The sequence below is a fragment of the Cephus cinctus genome, unplaced genomic scaffold, assembly GCF_000341935.2.
Source record: "Cephus cinctus unplaced genomic scaffold, Ccin1 Ccin1_scaffold0806, whole genome shotgun sequence".
NCBI classification, from domain to species: Eukaryota; Metazoa; Arthropoda; class Insecta; order Hymenoptera; family Cephidae; genus Cephus; species Cephus cinctus.
In genome coordinates this window covers 432,942-445,461 of record NW_014333403.1, presented here as the reverse complement: position 1 = coordinate 445,461, position 12,520 = coordinate 432,942, and the positions used below count along the sequence as shown (strand labels likewise).

The 12,520-nt window shown below is 38.3% G+C and overlaps 1 protein-coding gene across 2 annotated transcripts in view; it reads right to left on the bottom strand.

The window, feature by feature from the left end:
• LOC107270651 (adenylate cyclase type 6) overlaps nucleotides 1-10,202 on the bottom strand; it is a 65,594-nt gene extending 55,392 nt beyond the window's left edge. Inside the window, exons 1-2 of one of the 2 annotated variants that reach the window (XM_025088010.1) lie at nucleotides 10,042-10,202; nucleotides 8,064-9,127 (exon numbers count right to left, since the gene is read on the bottom strand). The gene's annotated coding sequence lies outside the window, so the exon portion shown is untranslated. The remainder of the gene's footprint in view (nucleotides 1-8,063; nucleotides 9,128-10,041) is intronic. The other variant, XM_025088009.1, reaches the window with a different exon arrangement.
• Between the last annotated feature and the right edge of the window lie 2,318 nt (nucleotides 10,203-12,520).

Here is a 12,520-nt window from a genome sequence, read left to right as displayed (position 1 = left end):
TTTTTTCTCGAATTTTCAGTACAGCAATTTATTTTCCATTTTTCATTGTTACTCTCAGGCTTCCCGAGAGCTACGGGAGGTCTTAAGATAAAGCGCGGGATTTTCAAATCACGTTCAAATGCACAATCCTGACATTGGACGCTGTCTCGAGGGTGGCCAAAGAAAAAACGTCAAACTAAAATTTCATACTTTTCATAGTTATACCCTTAACATTAATTCACCCTTAGACAGGAATATACTGGGTGGCTCCAGAAAAAAATAATTCCAGCTCGCAAATGGCAGCCTTGAATAAAGAGAAAAAACACAGTATCCCTTTATCCCACGGCAATAAAGTACAATACAATTACCCTGAGCGCAGTAACAATGTATACTTCTAAGGGTTGTAAATAAGGGTAGGCATTTAAACATACCACTGTACCTATACGTAAATAATTCGCGTAGGACTTTAAGGGCTTTGAGTACCACCCTTAACAGTAGAACAGTAGAAAGTGTAATACTTTCGTTGTATTTCGGTATCCCGGAAGAGAATTTCAAAATTAGAATGCTCGGTGGAAAAAGAAAATTGGCAAGCAATATTTATTTTTCATCGTGAAAAAAAAAACATAATTTTCAACATTTTCATAATTTCTTTAATTTATGAATTATGACAATAAATTCTTTAATCCGTCATTCTTACAGATCTACTTCTTCCACTCTTAACCCTTTCGAACCACCACACTGTGTTGCGCACACCCAGTCGGACGTTCCGATCACCGGGACGTCTGCCAAGTTGTGACGTTTAAGGCTGAAGCATCATTTCGTAAAAAAAAAAAATGGTACCTACGAATGAAAAAAAAATTTTCAAAAAAAAAAATATCAAATCCCTCACCAACTGAACGAAACTTTAACCTTCGAGTCTCATAGCGAGTAATTTCACAAGGGCGAAAACCCCTTGTACATTTCAAAAATTCAATTTTCCCGCGTTACGCTATACCCATCGCGGCGCGCAAGCATAGAAAAACACGATCAGCTGAGAGAAAGAGAAAGCGACTGCTGGCGGCCAAGCCCTGTCTCTTTCCTATCAGCGGCCGTAGGTACGAGAGTATAGCGAACGTAGCCAATGGAAGCATTAGCAAAGGACAGCTACTAGCCGCCACCTCAGTCTCTCTTTGTCTAATCGAGTGGACGTTCTTTTGAAGGAGTTTCAAGTAGGGATCGCGTGGTCCATGCTACATGTCAATGATCCCAACGATCCTCGATAGATCAGCATATCTCATTTCATCACTCTTTACCGATCCCAGACCCCCCTCATCCCCGCCCAGCCATACACTGTACCTTATCTTTGTAATCGGATCTACCGCAAATATCCGTGTATACTTTTGTACGTATTCATGTTGGTACATACGTAGATACAAGACGTACGACAGCAACCAGCCTGACAAGTACATATTTGCCCTGTGGCATGTTCGAGGCAAAAACGTAAAATTGAAAATAACAAAATTGCTTATCCAAAATTTGCATACTCGTTTCTCTGTGATAATAAAATGAACGGATAGAATTTGGATATTTAATTTTTTTTTTTTTTTTTTTTTTTTTTTTTTTTTTTTTTTTTTTTTTTTTTTTTTTTTTTTTTTTGAAATTTTCCCTTTAAAAATCACGCGAATCCTCGTACGATTTCGCTATACAATTTTGCCAGCCTCGAGCGTCAAGTCGATCTTCCTAGACTCCGAATTGGCCTTGCCCACTTCTATCTGAGATTGAGCGAGCCTGCCTCTTCCGGGCATACCGATTACTGCACGGAAATCTGATTTGTTATCTTTGGCTATTTAGTCGATCTCAAATATTATCTCAGAGCGAGGAAGTATTATCGATCGATACATCACAGACCTACACGCTGGATGCTCGGAGCCTATAGGTTGTTTATTTTTTCAATGGCTGCCACTTGCCGAAGTTTATCCCACTTGCTGCACGCGAACGCGAATTCACGTCGACGGCCGGTTAGCTTATACGTATATATAGCTATGGTTAATTTGCCAGCTCATGAGACAGGCGGAATGAAGGAGAAATAATTTTCTTTTTTTTTTTTACATTATATATCAAGGAATTCAACGTATAAATTCGGTTTGACCTTCTGGTGGGAAGAAAAAAATAATAATAATAATTATACGTTAGTCTACAAATTAAAAATTCTGAATGAGATTGCATTTTTGTACAAAGACAATTTCCTTTTTTTTGTTTACTTTTTCCTTTTTTAAACGTCATCGATTCTCTCGCATTCTTTTTTTGTCTTACGGACGAATCAATCGATGCCCAATGAAAATATCAATTTTTCGTTATCGTCTCGCGGGCAAAAGGTAAAACTTTCGTAGTTTCGTCATCCGGAAAATTTCACGCTCAGAGAGTATCTGGTGACCAGATAATACAATGCGGATAGAATTTCGAGTAATCTAACCTAACCTAACCTAACTTGCGCGTGGAAATTCCTAGCTACGCAGGTATCCAATTGTGAATCACCGCAGACCGGAATAATTATCAAACCGATAATTATCTAACAGTTGACGGAAAGCAGAAATCGATCGTCCTCAGCTCAGAGCCGAAGCCAAAATCAATTTCGTAGTTGATGGAAAACATCGTGAAAAATTTTGATTTTTTTTTTCATCACTTTTTTTTTAATACGAATCAATGAACGATTGAAATTTCGCAATACTTTTTGTCACGAATCCCCGTTGAACTTCGTGTCGCATAATTTTTTGAAAATTTTCAATACTCAGTACGCGCCAACCCCCCCCCCCCACATTGTCAAAATTGAATGAGAAAGAAGAAGCAGAAAGAGAAGTGAGGCAACGGAAGAGCGATAATAAAAAAAATTCATTATTTCAGGAAAAAAAAGAGCATCAACGTAACCCCCCCCCCCCTACATTGTCAAAATTGAATGAGAAAGAAGAAGCAGAAAGAGAAGTGAGGCAACGGAAGAGCGATAATAAAAAAAATTCATTATTTCAGGAAAAAAAAGAGCATCAACGTAATGTTTACCTTTTTTTTTTTTTTCGAAAAATTTTACGAATTTTCTCGTCTCCGTATAACTGAAAAAAAAAAAGAACCTAACCCACGAAGCATCCCTTGGCACCCCTTAAAAAAAAAGAGATAAAAAAATCTATAAGTCTCGCAAGTAAAGAAAAACTCGTAGAATAAAAAGAATTAAATGCTCTAAGTACGAGGAAGGAAACTACCCCTACGAATCTAATGTAAAGCACCCCTCCTCCCCCCCCCGCCCGTCGGAGGGTAAATTTAAGCACGCGCGAGGGTTGAAAATTAATCAAACTTGGTGAACAGAATAAGCGAAAGCGGTCGGGCGGATATAAACTAAATTTCATTCGCGACACGACGCCAGTGGCCCTAAGGGTTGTTTCGTACGAATCGTCTGTTCCTCCCTTACGGCAATCCGCAAAAGCAAAGCCATCAGCGGATCATTCGTCATATGGAAAAAAAAACGAAATTGATAAAAAAAATTTTCAATATGCATGCAAAAAAATATCTAATTCGAAAACTGTATACAAGCCCGCTCAGGGTTACGGGGGATAAAGCCACCCCTCTCCCTACCCTCACTCGTATCAAAAACTTCGGTTCTTACCAAAAAGCCATAACCAAATTCAATAAAAGGTTTTTTTTTCTATCGAAGCAAGGATCGTACAGGTACCTCCGATCGAGCTAAAATAACATTGAAACCTCTGTCGCGAGAATTTCTCATAGAAACCACTGGATAATACAATTCCATAGAATAGCTTTATCGTCACCCCTAAATTTCCACCCCTTTCAGTCCCAAGCACGATCATCGACCAAAATCGCCTTGTATCCACTACTCCATAGTACATTATAAAAGCGAGGATTTCAGGTACGGAGACTTCAGTATATACACATATATATATATATATATATGTATATATATATGTATATATATAACAATAAATTTGTTAACTATAAAATATACTAATTGCAAAAAAAAGTGAGCATATAATTTAAAAAAGTAAAAAATTTGTTACATTCCTTTCTCGGAATGTATATTATCGGTAACGTGTAACTGATAACCACGGAGTCTCGCAACGATTCTAAGTCAGTGAACTCTGGAGCGAGAAAACACGGGAAGTTCAAAGTTCCTTATAACGCCCATCGCGCTGCCTTAGCACTGCATTCGTATTACCACCCCACTCAGACTTATTATCTCTATACTTTGTATTGGGCTACCACTTGACCCTAGTAGCCGAATTCGAACGCTATAAAAATTGGGATGCTCCGTTAATAAGTTTTCAATTAAAAAATCAGCTGTACGAAATGTATCGAAAAAAAAAAAAAAATGTAATAATAAATCCAAGTGCATCCAGAAATACAGTGAAATATTTTTCTTGAATTTTTGATTTTCAAATCGCGACAACACTGAAATGAACGCAGACCACAAAGCAGTCGGAATCTCCATCGAAGCGAACACGTCGTTAGCCCACGTGATTCTCCGCGTCATATCTCTTTGGCAATGTTATGTTACTTGGCAGGGCTTTTCCGACTTTCGATAAAGTTCCGTACGCAAGGTATTAATTAACGGTGACTGTTGAAATTTTTTTAAAAGTAACAAGCTAACCCGACCAAGAATTCTAGAGCAGGCAGATACCCCAGGGAACATAGGAAATAACCCAAAGGCTTCGTTCACACCGTACTGAATAATAATTACAGAAAGTAAATTCGTACCGCCTACGGCTATCGCTTCTCTGTACGGCTTTGTTTTCAGGCTTGCTTTATTTATTTCTCTATCTACTCTTTATTATACGGCATATAGACACACGTGAACCCAATGCTCAGCGAGATACATATCAGAGACCGCACTGTGCACATATACACGACAATGGGTATAGTATATCTATATCGCATAGGCGTAAGGTCTGGCTTTAGATTTAGGCCGGGTTCACGTAGTTGAATCTCGCGACCCTACGAGATAGACGGTCGTGGCCCCGATTAACGCTGTTGGGATATTTGATTAGGGATAGGTGAAGCGACGTTAATCACAACGATAGGCGTCGCGACGCCTGCTCGATCACTATAATTTCGTTACACCGAACAGTCTTTGTACAGCTGGCTTGTAAAGAACGTATCCATTCTCAAAATTCGTGGTTACGAGTGACAGAAAAATTATTTGTAATATCGTAGCCTTCGTCGATGCAATTGAGATTAATGCCGAGGCCACTGTCAGCAATGAAGATATGAAGAATTTTTTGTAACAATTTTACGTAATCCTGTACGAAGGTTCGTTAATAACAATTGGTAGATTTTGGTCGCACGTAAAAAGAAAACAGAAAATCATTATCAGACCTTGTCCGGAGTTTATATTTCAGCGGACGTTTTAAAGTATGTAAACAGATACGTAGAGGAACGATGTTCGCGCGAGGTGTCTTGGAATTAGCATAAATTAATTAAAGCCTCGAACCGCCACCAAGACCCCGACGACGTCGTCGCCATTGCCGTCGCACGCGGTGATACAACTTTTGCCTAACGCCATTAGCGCAGCCCCGTGACGCCTTAAAAATTACAGACAGTTTATCGGACTTGTGCTCGTTAACTCTGAAAACTGCGTTAGCATTAACCCACTTTGATGCATGGGGGTCCCCCACCCCTTTCGTTCGCTTCCCTCCGAAGATTTATACGACGCCGACCTCTGTGCACGGTAGCGCCACGTTGCGGTGGTAAACGATAACAAGCAGTCCTACGGGAAGAAAGACCCGGACGAACGATATGTTTCGCGTGAAAATACTGAAAGCAATAACAACGGTTTTGGGTAATTTTCAAAGCCAAGAAAAGTGACGAAAATTTTATGCCAAAATTACGTGTCACGTGAACACGCCACGTAGAGGGAGTCGTTGAAGAAAGCTCGGGAAGGTTGGCGCGATCTTGATCCGCCATCTTGAAATCAAGTCTCTCACGATGACCGTAATATTTTCGTGTGTGGAAATAATAGCGAATAATAATAATATCGATAAAAAAAGCCTAGTCGCGTTTTACATGTCGAGATTTTTCTTTTCCTTTTTCGAACTCCCATTATATGCCGGATAAACTTGGATTGACGTGTTGCTCGGGTTGGACTTCGAGTGGGGGTTAGGTTGGGTTAGACCTGACTCTAACGGATAACCGACGGACTGCATTCAACGGGCAGCGACCGTTGTCGCACTTTGAGCACGCGAGCGTCTCGTTGATATCTTTACTCGAGCATCGATCCGGTACACACTCTCGTGATAAACGAAACGATTTATCATTAGCTGCAGAAAATGAGATGAAGGGTGTCGATATTTTTGTGATAACGTGTTAAGCTGGCCTTAAGGAGATTCGCATTGTCGTTACAGGATACGAAGGTCATTTGAAAAAGATAAATTAGAAGAGGATGCAAGTCTAACGATTAAATTTTCACGAATTAACGAGCTATGCAAATTTTCAATATGGCCGCTCGAGACACTTGCTCCTGTTGAATGTAGGAATAACAAATTATTTGAAGGAGGAAAATTACGGGTAGGATATTCCAAGAGCGATCGGACGAAATAAGGAAGAAAAAAAAAGTTGCTCTAGGGATGACCTTGAAAGTAGATCACGTGAACTCGAGAGAATCACGTGTACGTGACAGTACTCAGTGTAAATGCACGTTGGTCATGTTGTTTTTGCGAAAATGCCAACGTCGATGCTACCGACTGTTGATTCCCTCTGTTTTCTTTTTTAAGTATAAATCCATATTCTGGTTCATTCGATTCAATCCCCCCCATTCATAGCAATCAGCGACAACTCTGAGAGCGCATCGGGAATCAACAAGCAGCCTCCATTATCGTATCGATAATGGCCAGAAGGATAAGGACTAATAATAGTAGGGAGTAAAGCTGAGCCGTGGTACTATAAAGTAGTTAATCAGTATTGCATAATGTAACAAAAATATATACCGATATACATATGTATAATAATACTAAAGAACCCAGGCAAAAATAACATGTTGCGTATAGGTTCGTGTGAGATGCTGTATATTTTTTTTAATTTCAAAATTTTTATCCAGATTTGGACTGCTACCATTTTGAACTAATAAAATTCCTACAGCGATTTCAGTTTCATTTTCAAATAGCGATATACTCGTGTTTGCAAGCCCCCACGTCACTGAGTCTTTGAAATATGTAGTATCCCTGAGAAAACATACCGGGTGTGCTTCTGCAAACAAACACTCCTTACCACGATCACTTCTACGAGGTCCACTTATCCATTGAACAGTACCAGAGTCGTCCAATCAACTTCGATAGATTCCCAAGTGTCCTAAGTCATGACATAACCTATATGTGTAATCAATTCTGTAGGTAAACAGTTCTTGGCTGTCTCCTGGTTTTCACACAAATTTATGTCAAAAAAAACATCAAATAGGTTTACCGCTGATAAGACGCCTCATGATACCCAATAACAAACAATAGGCAGGCAAGATCATCGAACGAAAAAAATCATACTGCTCCTCCATGAAGCTGCTGAACTCAACGATTCGATAAGCTGGAAAACGCTGCCGAACGCAAGGATGGCGAAGTTCCAGAAGAAGAACAAAGCAGACGTCTCAATCTCCCATGATAAAAAATCTCTCTCTTATTCTCGTGTCCCTTTCCAATGATTACGTAACAATTAAAAATAAAATATTCTACGCGACTGTTGTATCCATTGTCAATCTCTAGGATTGATAAGTGTCCAGATTACTTCCTTGAGACGTGCGTCACGAGACGTCCGATTGAAAAGGGAGCTTTACTACTTACTGCTCAAGTAGTACAACAGAGCGAATACGAAAGGCGAATAAGTAATTTCAATTAACAAATTTGCTATCTAACGACGAACTATACACGGATGTGTATTGTTTGACTCTCTGTATGAGAACGCCATAGTTCTGGCTGAGTTTTCAAAGGTATAATCGCCCGACGTATAAATTATAATGACGAAGCCTTCGATGAAATCTCAGACTTATTTTGACAGTCCATTAACGGATTTACTTATTTTTTCTTATCTCTTATCTAGCTCGCAACTTCCATTCTTGTACTCACCCTTTTCTCTCTCTCTCTCTCTCTCTCTCTCTCTCTTCTCTCTTTCTCCTTCCTCTGTCTCTGTCTCTCTTTGTATTTCTTCGACACACTTATTCACCCTGTTTTCTTATTCACATTTAAACACTCAACTCCATTTCTTAATTACCACTAACAGTATATGTTATTATCTCTCCTCTATCGTTGCATCGATCGTTTTGGTGTATTTAAGGTCTGCTCACCGTTATCGATATCGCGAACGATCAGTCCGTCGTAAAAGTTCCTTTCACATTTAAGCACAGCCGTTCCCGTTCCAATAGGAAGCGACGACCGCAGTCGCGCATTCTGCATTTTAATCTTTTCCAAACAACGATCGACTGGAATATAGATCAGTAGATAATAGCCGTGTACAAACTATATACAGATGCTATGACAACAGTACAGTAAGAAATACCGACTGAAATCCGTTGAACCGATAGTAACGTCAATTTTTATAGAATCGTTAACGTAATGGGACAGTAAACGAGGTCAATTGAAAATTCGCCCAAAGGTCGATATGATTTACGAGCACAAATATCGTACAGCATAATTCCAACAGTCAATGATCGAATCGATTTCTTTGTTTTTTCTTCCTGTTATTTTACGTCAATTAATACGGTCGATTTGTTACTCGATTTCTTTTATAATCATTATTAAAACTCCCTCCTTGACACTTATTTTATTGACTTCAATAAACTTGTCGTTAGTCACTGTACACAATGTTCTGGGTTAACTGAACGACACGATCATCCAGATTATTTATCATTTGAATAATTTAATTATCACTTCCACAACGCTTTCTTTACTACACTGTTTAACTGAACGTCGACACTTATTTCTTTTCTGGTATTTTATCTTTCCATGGTCACACCCATGAATTTTTGATAAATCTAACGATACTTAGTCTCTTGTTCTAACGGCCGACGTCGCCACAACACGAGACGTCTCGTTCGGATGCCGCGCGCTGACTGACTGTACGAACAAAGCGACCTCTATAGATTCGCCGTTGGAACGTTGAGGGACGCCGCCATAGGATCTACGTCTGGCTCCTGGAACCGATTGGTTTTTCTATTTTATATTTGCCAACGTACGCTGAAATCCTAACATTACGCACGTGTTTACTCGTACACTATATACATATATAAGCCCCTACGACACGAAAGTTCCATAAACGTCCTGAAGATGTTCAACGGATAATACAAGTCCCATGGAAGTCTTACCAAACATTTCTAGAACTTTTGTGCTGTATCGATGATATCTTCCCAGTCTAAACAGACCTTAGCGTCTCAACGTAACCTCTAGACATGAAAATATAAGTTTTTTAACCCCATAATATTCTTTTTAAGACACAGGCTATTATAATCGACATAAACGATGTTGCATCATATAATGCAATAAGTTTCTGGGAAAAATAATTAAATTTATCAAAACAACATTCTGCCATAGCAACAATATTTCTTATTGCAATTACTTCTTTGTGGGATGAAAGTTCTTCTGAATGTCTTAGAAGTTTCTGTACTGTTTTTATTATTTAATCATCCATCATAGTAGTATACTTTGTGTTAGGAATAGTTATCACTGTTTACAACTAATGTAATACACTAAGCTGGTGTAGTCTTGTGGTTTATATATTAGTGCGTAATACGTCTATATCCATTCTAAATATAGAATTTCAACGTAGGCTAAAGAAGTCCTCTTTACCTGATCGTATTAACCTAGTTCTTATCGATTCTCCCGTCGGGGTTTCGTTCGCGGACGGGAGTGAAATGAATTCCGTAGAAAAATAGACCCTTTGCATACTGGAATCAAAGGACGTGGAATGAACTTCGACCCTACGTAATAGCTGGATGAAAATATATGCTGTGAGTACATTTTTCTTAAGTAAGGAAACGGATGAGTGACTCTTAAACACATTTACAATTGTCTCGTGGAGCGAAGTGAGAAAAAGAAAGATTAACGATACCTCCATTACTTCCAGTACGCACGCTCCTCTCACGTGACATATGGATAATAATATGACATTTTGGATCCCAAGATAAATAAATCTCTCTTATGTCTCTTCTCGCCTATTTGTCACAAGGCTTCTCGTGGATAAACGGTCTTTCAGGCGGCTCTTAGAGGCTTGACTGTTTTATGACTACCAATGTCAACAGAATGTTAGGTTAGGTTACGTTACGTTGCTAATTATATATCGATCTTCAGCGCCAACTTCAAGGTGTACTTTTATTTTATTTTATTCTTTTTTTTTTCCTTATATTTACTACAAACTTACGATCCTTTTTTCAATAGTTAAGGTTCACTGCACTGATTACTGTATCTGGACCATGGCGGTGACTTTCTAATGTTTTTGACTACGTTTTCAAGCGCGCTACGGTTTATCAAGATGAAATGAGATGGAGATGATGTTAAAGAAAAACAGACCGCCACTTTATTTCTTACGTGTGTAAATTATCGACGCCGAACCACATGCGTTACGCACGTAACACCCTCGTCGTTAAAACTCCGTCAACGCTAACTCCATTGGTGTTAAATTCGCGTACTACCAAGAATTTCTTATTACGTGTTGTAATATTTTTAAGTCTCTCTCGATCGTCTCATCTGATCGTTGTTCTATACCTTATAAGAGCATCAGCTTCATCGTTCGAGCAATCAACAAGAAGTTGAATCAGGATTCTGTGAAAAATTTTAAAAAATTCGAAAAACTTTCCGCCTCGGCCAAATAACTTTTGTTTAGTAATAGGAGATTCCTCGAGGCCATAACATTCTTGATTATATTTTAATGATTCAATTAAAAGTTGAATAATAACTTTATATATATAGTTTCGTTGCCATTTAAACGAAAAGCTGAGCAGGACTGTTTCTGAGTACCTAATATACAAATGGCCGCCATATGTTTTTGACTAGCGTTGTACGCACACGTCACTTAAATGGTATATGAAATTCCATTAATGGGAATATAGAAAAGCGATTTTTAATTCAATCTTGAAATTATTATTCGTTCCTGGTTGAGAACACCTGATTCTTTGATAACTTCCTTATAGTCAATATATAGTTATATATTGTATAGATACTACGTGGGTCTATTTCGCTACAGGAGAAGCAACAGCGCGTGTTGCTGACATCTTAACTCCCCTCTAACAATAAGTACCAAACAGGATGTCTTCATGCTGGGACTTGGAGAATTTGACGTTTTCCACAATTTCCTGTACTGGGTACATATCCTATAGTAAAGCCAATCTTAAGGACCTGAGACTAATAGTATTTAATGTATTGTTCGAGAGACAAAATGAATATAATGTTAAGAAAATTAAAAGGAAGCATTATTTAAAAAAAAAAAACATTTCTTTTACGTAATTCTCTCGTTGACAAAGTGTACAGTCCGGATGGTCTGTTTTCTTTGTGAAATTCTTAACAAAGGGGAAAAAAGCAAATATAATGAACATATAAAACGCGACGCTCAAAGCACGGAAAAAATAATCATGGGGTGAGCTTTTTTCCAATAATGGTGGGTAGCCTGAAAAGGGTTAAATGAAAGAATGTAAATTCATTAGAGTTACCTTGTATAAAAAGGGTAATTAAAACCATTTCCCGTCATACCTGTTCGGGCGTTGATTTAATTAATTTTAACTGCAACAATCAATTTATATATATTTATATATATGTATATATTATTGGAACCCCTTCTTGTAAAACGAACTATGGCAAACATTTTCTTTGTACATTCTGTAGGTAGATCCATTTCTGTGTAGGACAGTCAATAATATTTCATGAATAACTGCAATCATCCCTCTGCCTCGGCTTTCATTTTGGATTATATCAATTCGGTTGCACGCGGCCATTGAAAATCCATTCAAAGTACTGCATTGTTGTCACAATTGAACTGCGTAACGATTCACAAGGAGTTTCGGATCCCCAGAGATTTCTGATTAAAAAAATGATACATTTTTATGAAAATTAATTTTGAATCCACTTGAAAGAAAAAGTCACCGTAATTCATACCAATTAGCCTAGTGTATACGTAACGGTATTAAAAAATTAATTAAATTATTAAAATTTGAATCCTAGATTATCACGATAACGAGACTCTCACGAAAATCTACGTACTTGTAATTAAAGTGCTCAGTACCACACGCTTGATCCAAGTTCTCGCAATGGATTAAACTTGACTAATCAACTTCTATGAATAAATAATTATAAGCGGGACGAAATACGCAATGGCGGCCATGGGTGAATTGCTTGACTACGCGAGTTAATTTTTGTTGAAAAAATATTCAGACACCTTGTATAACCGGCACTAAACGCAGAACAAAAAAGGAAGTCATTCTTTGGTCCCGCGATGCAGTTAATAATTCAGTCGGCTTTTTTATATTAATATGTTAATGTCATAAAGACTTGCGCAGTGGCAACTTTACCCTAGAGGAGTTTGCGCATGCGCAATAAAC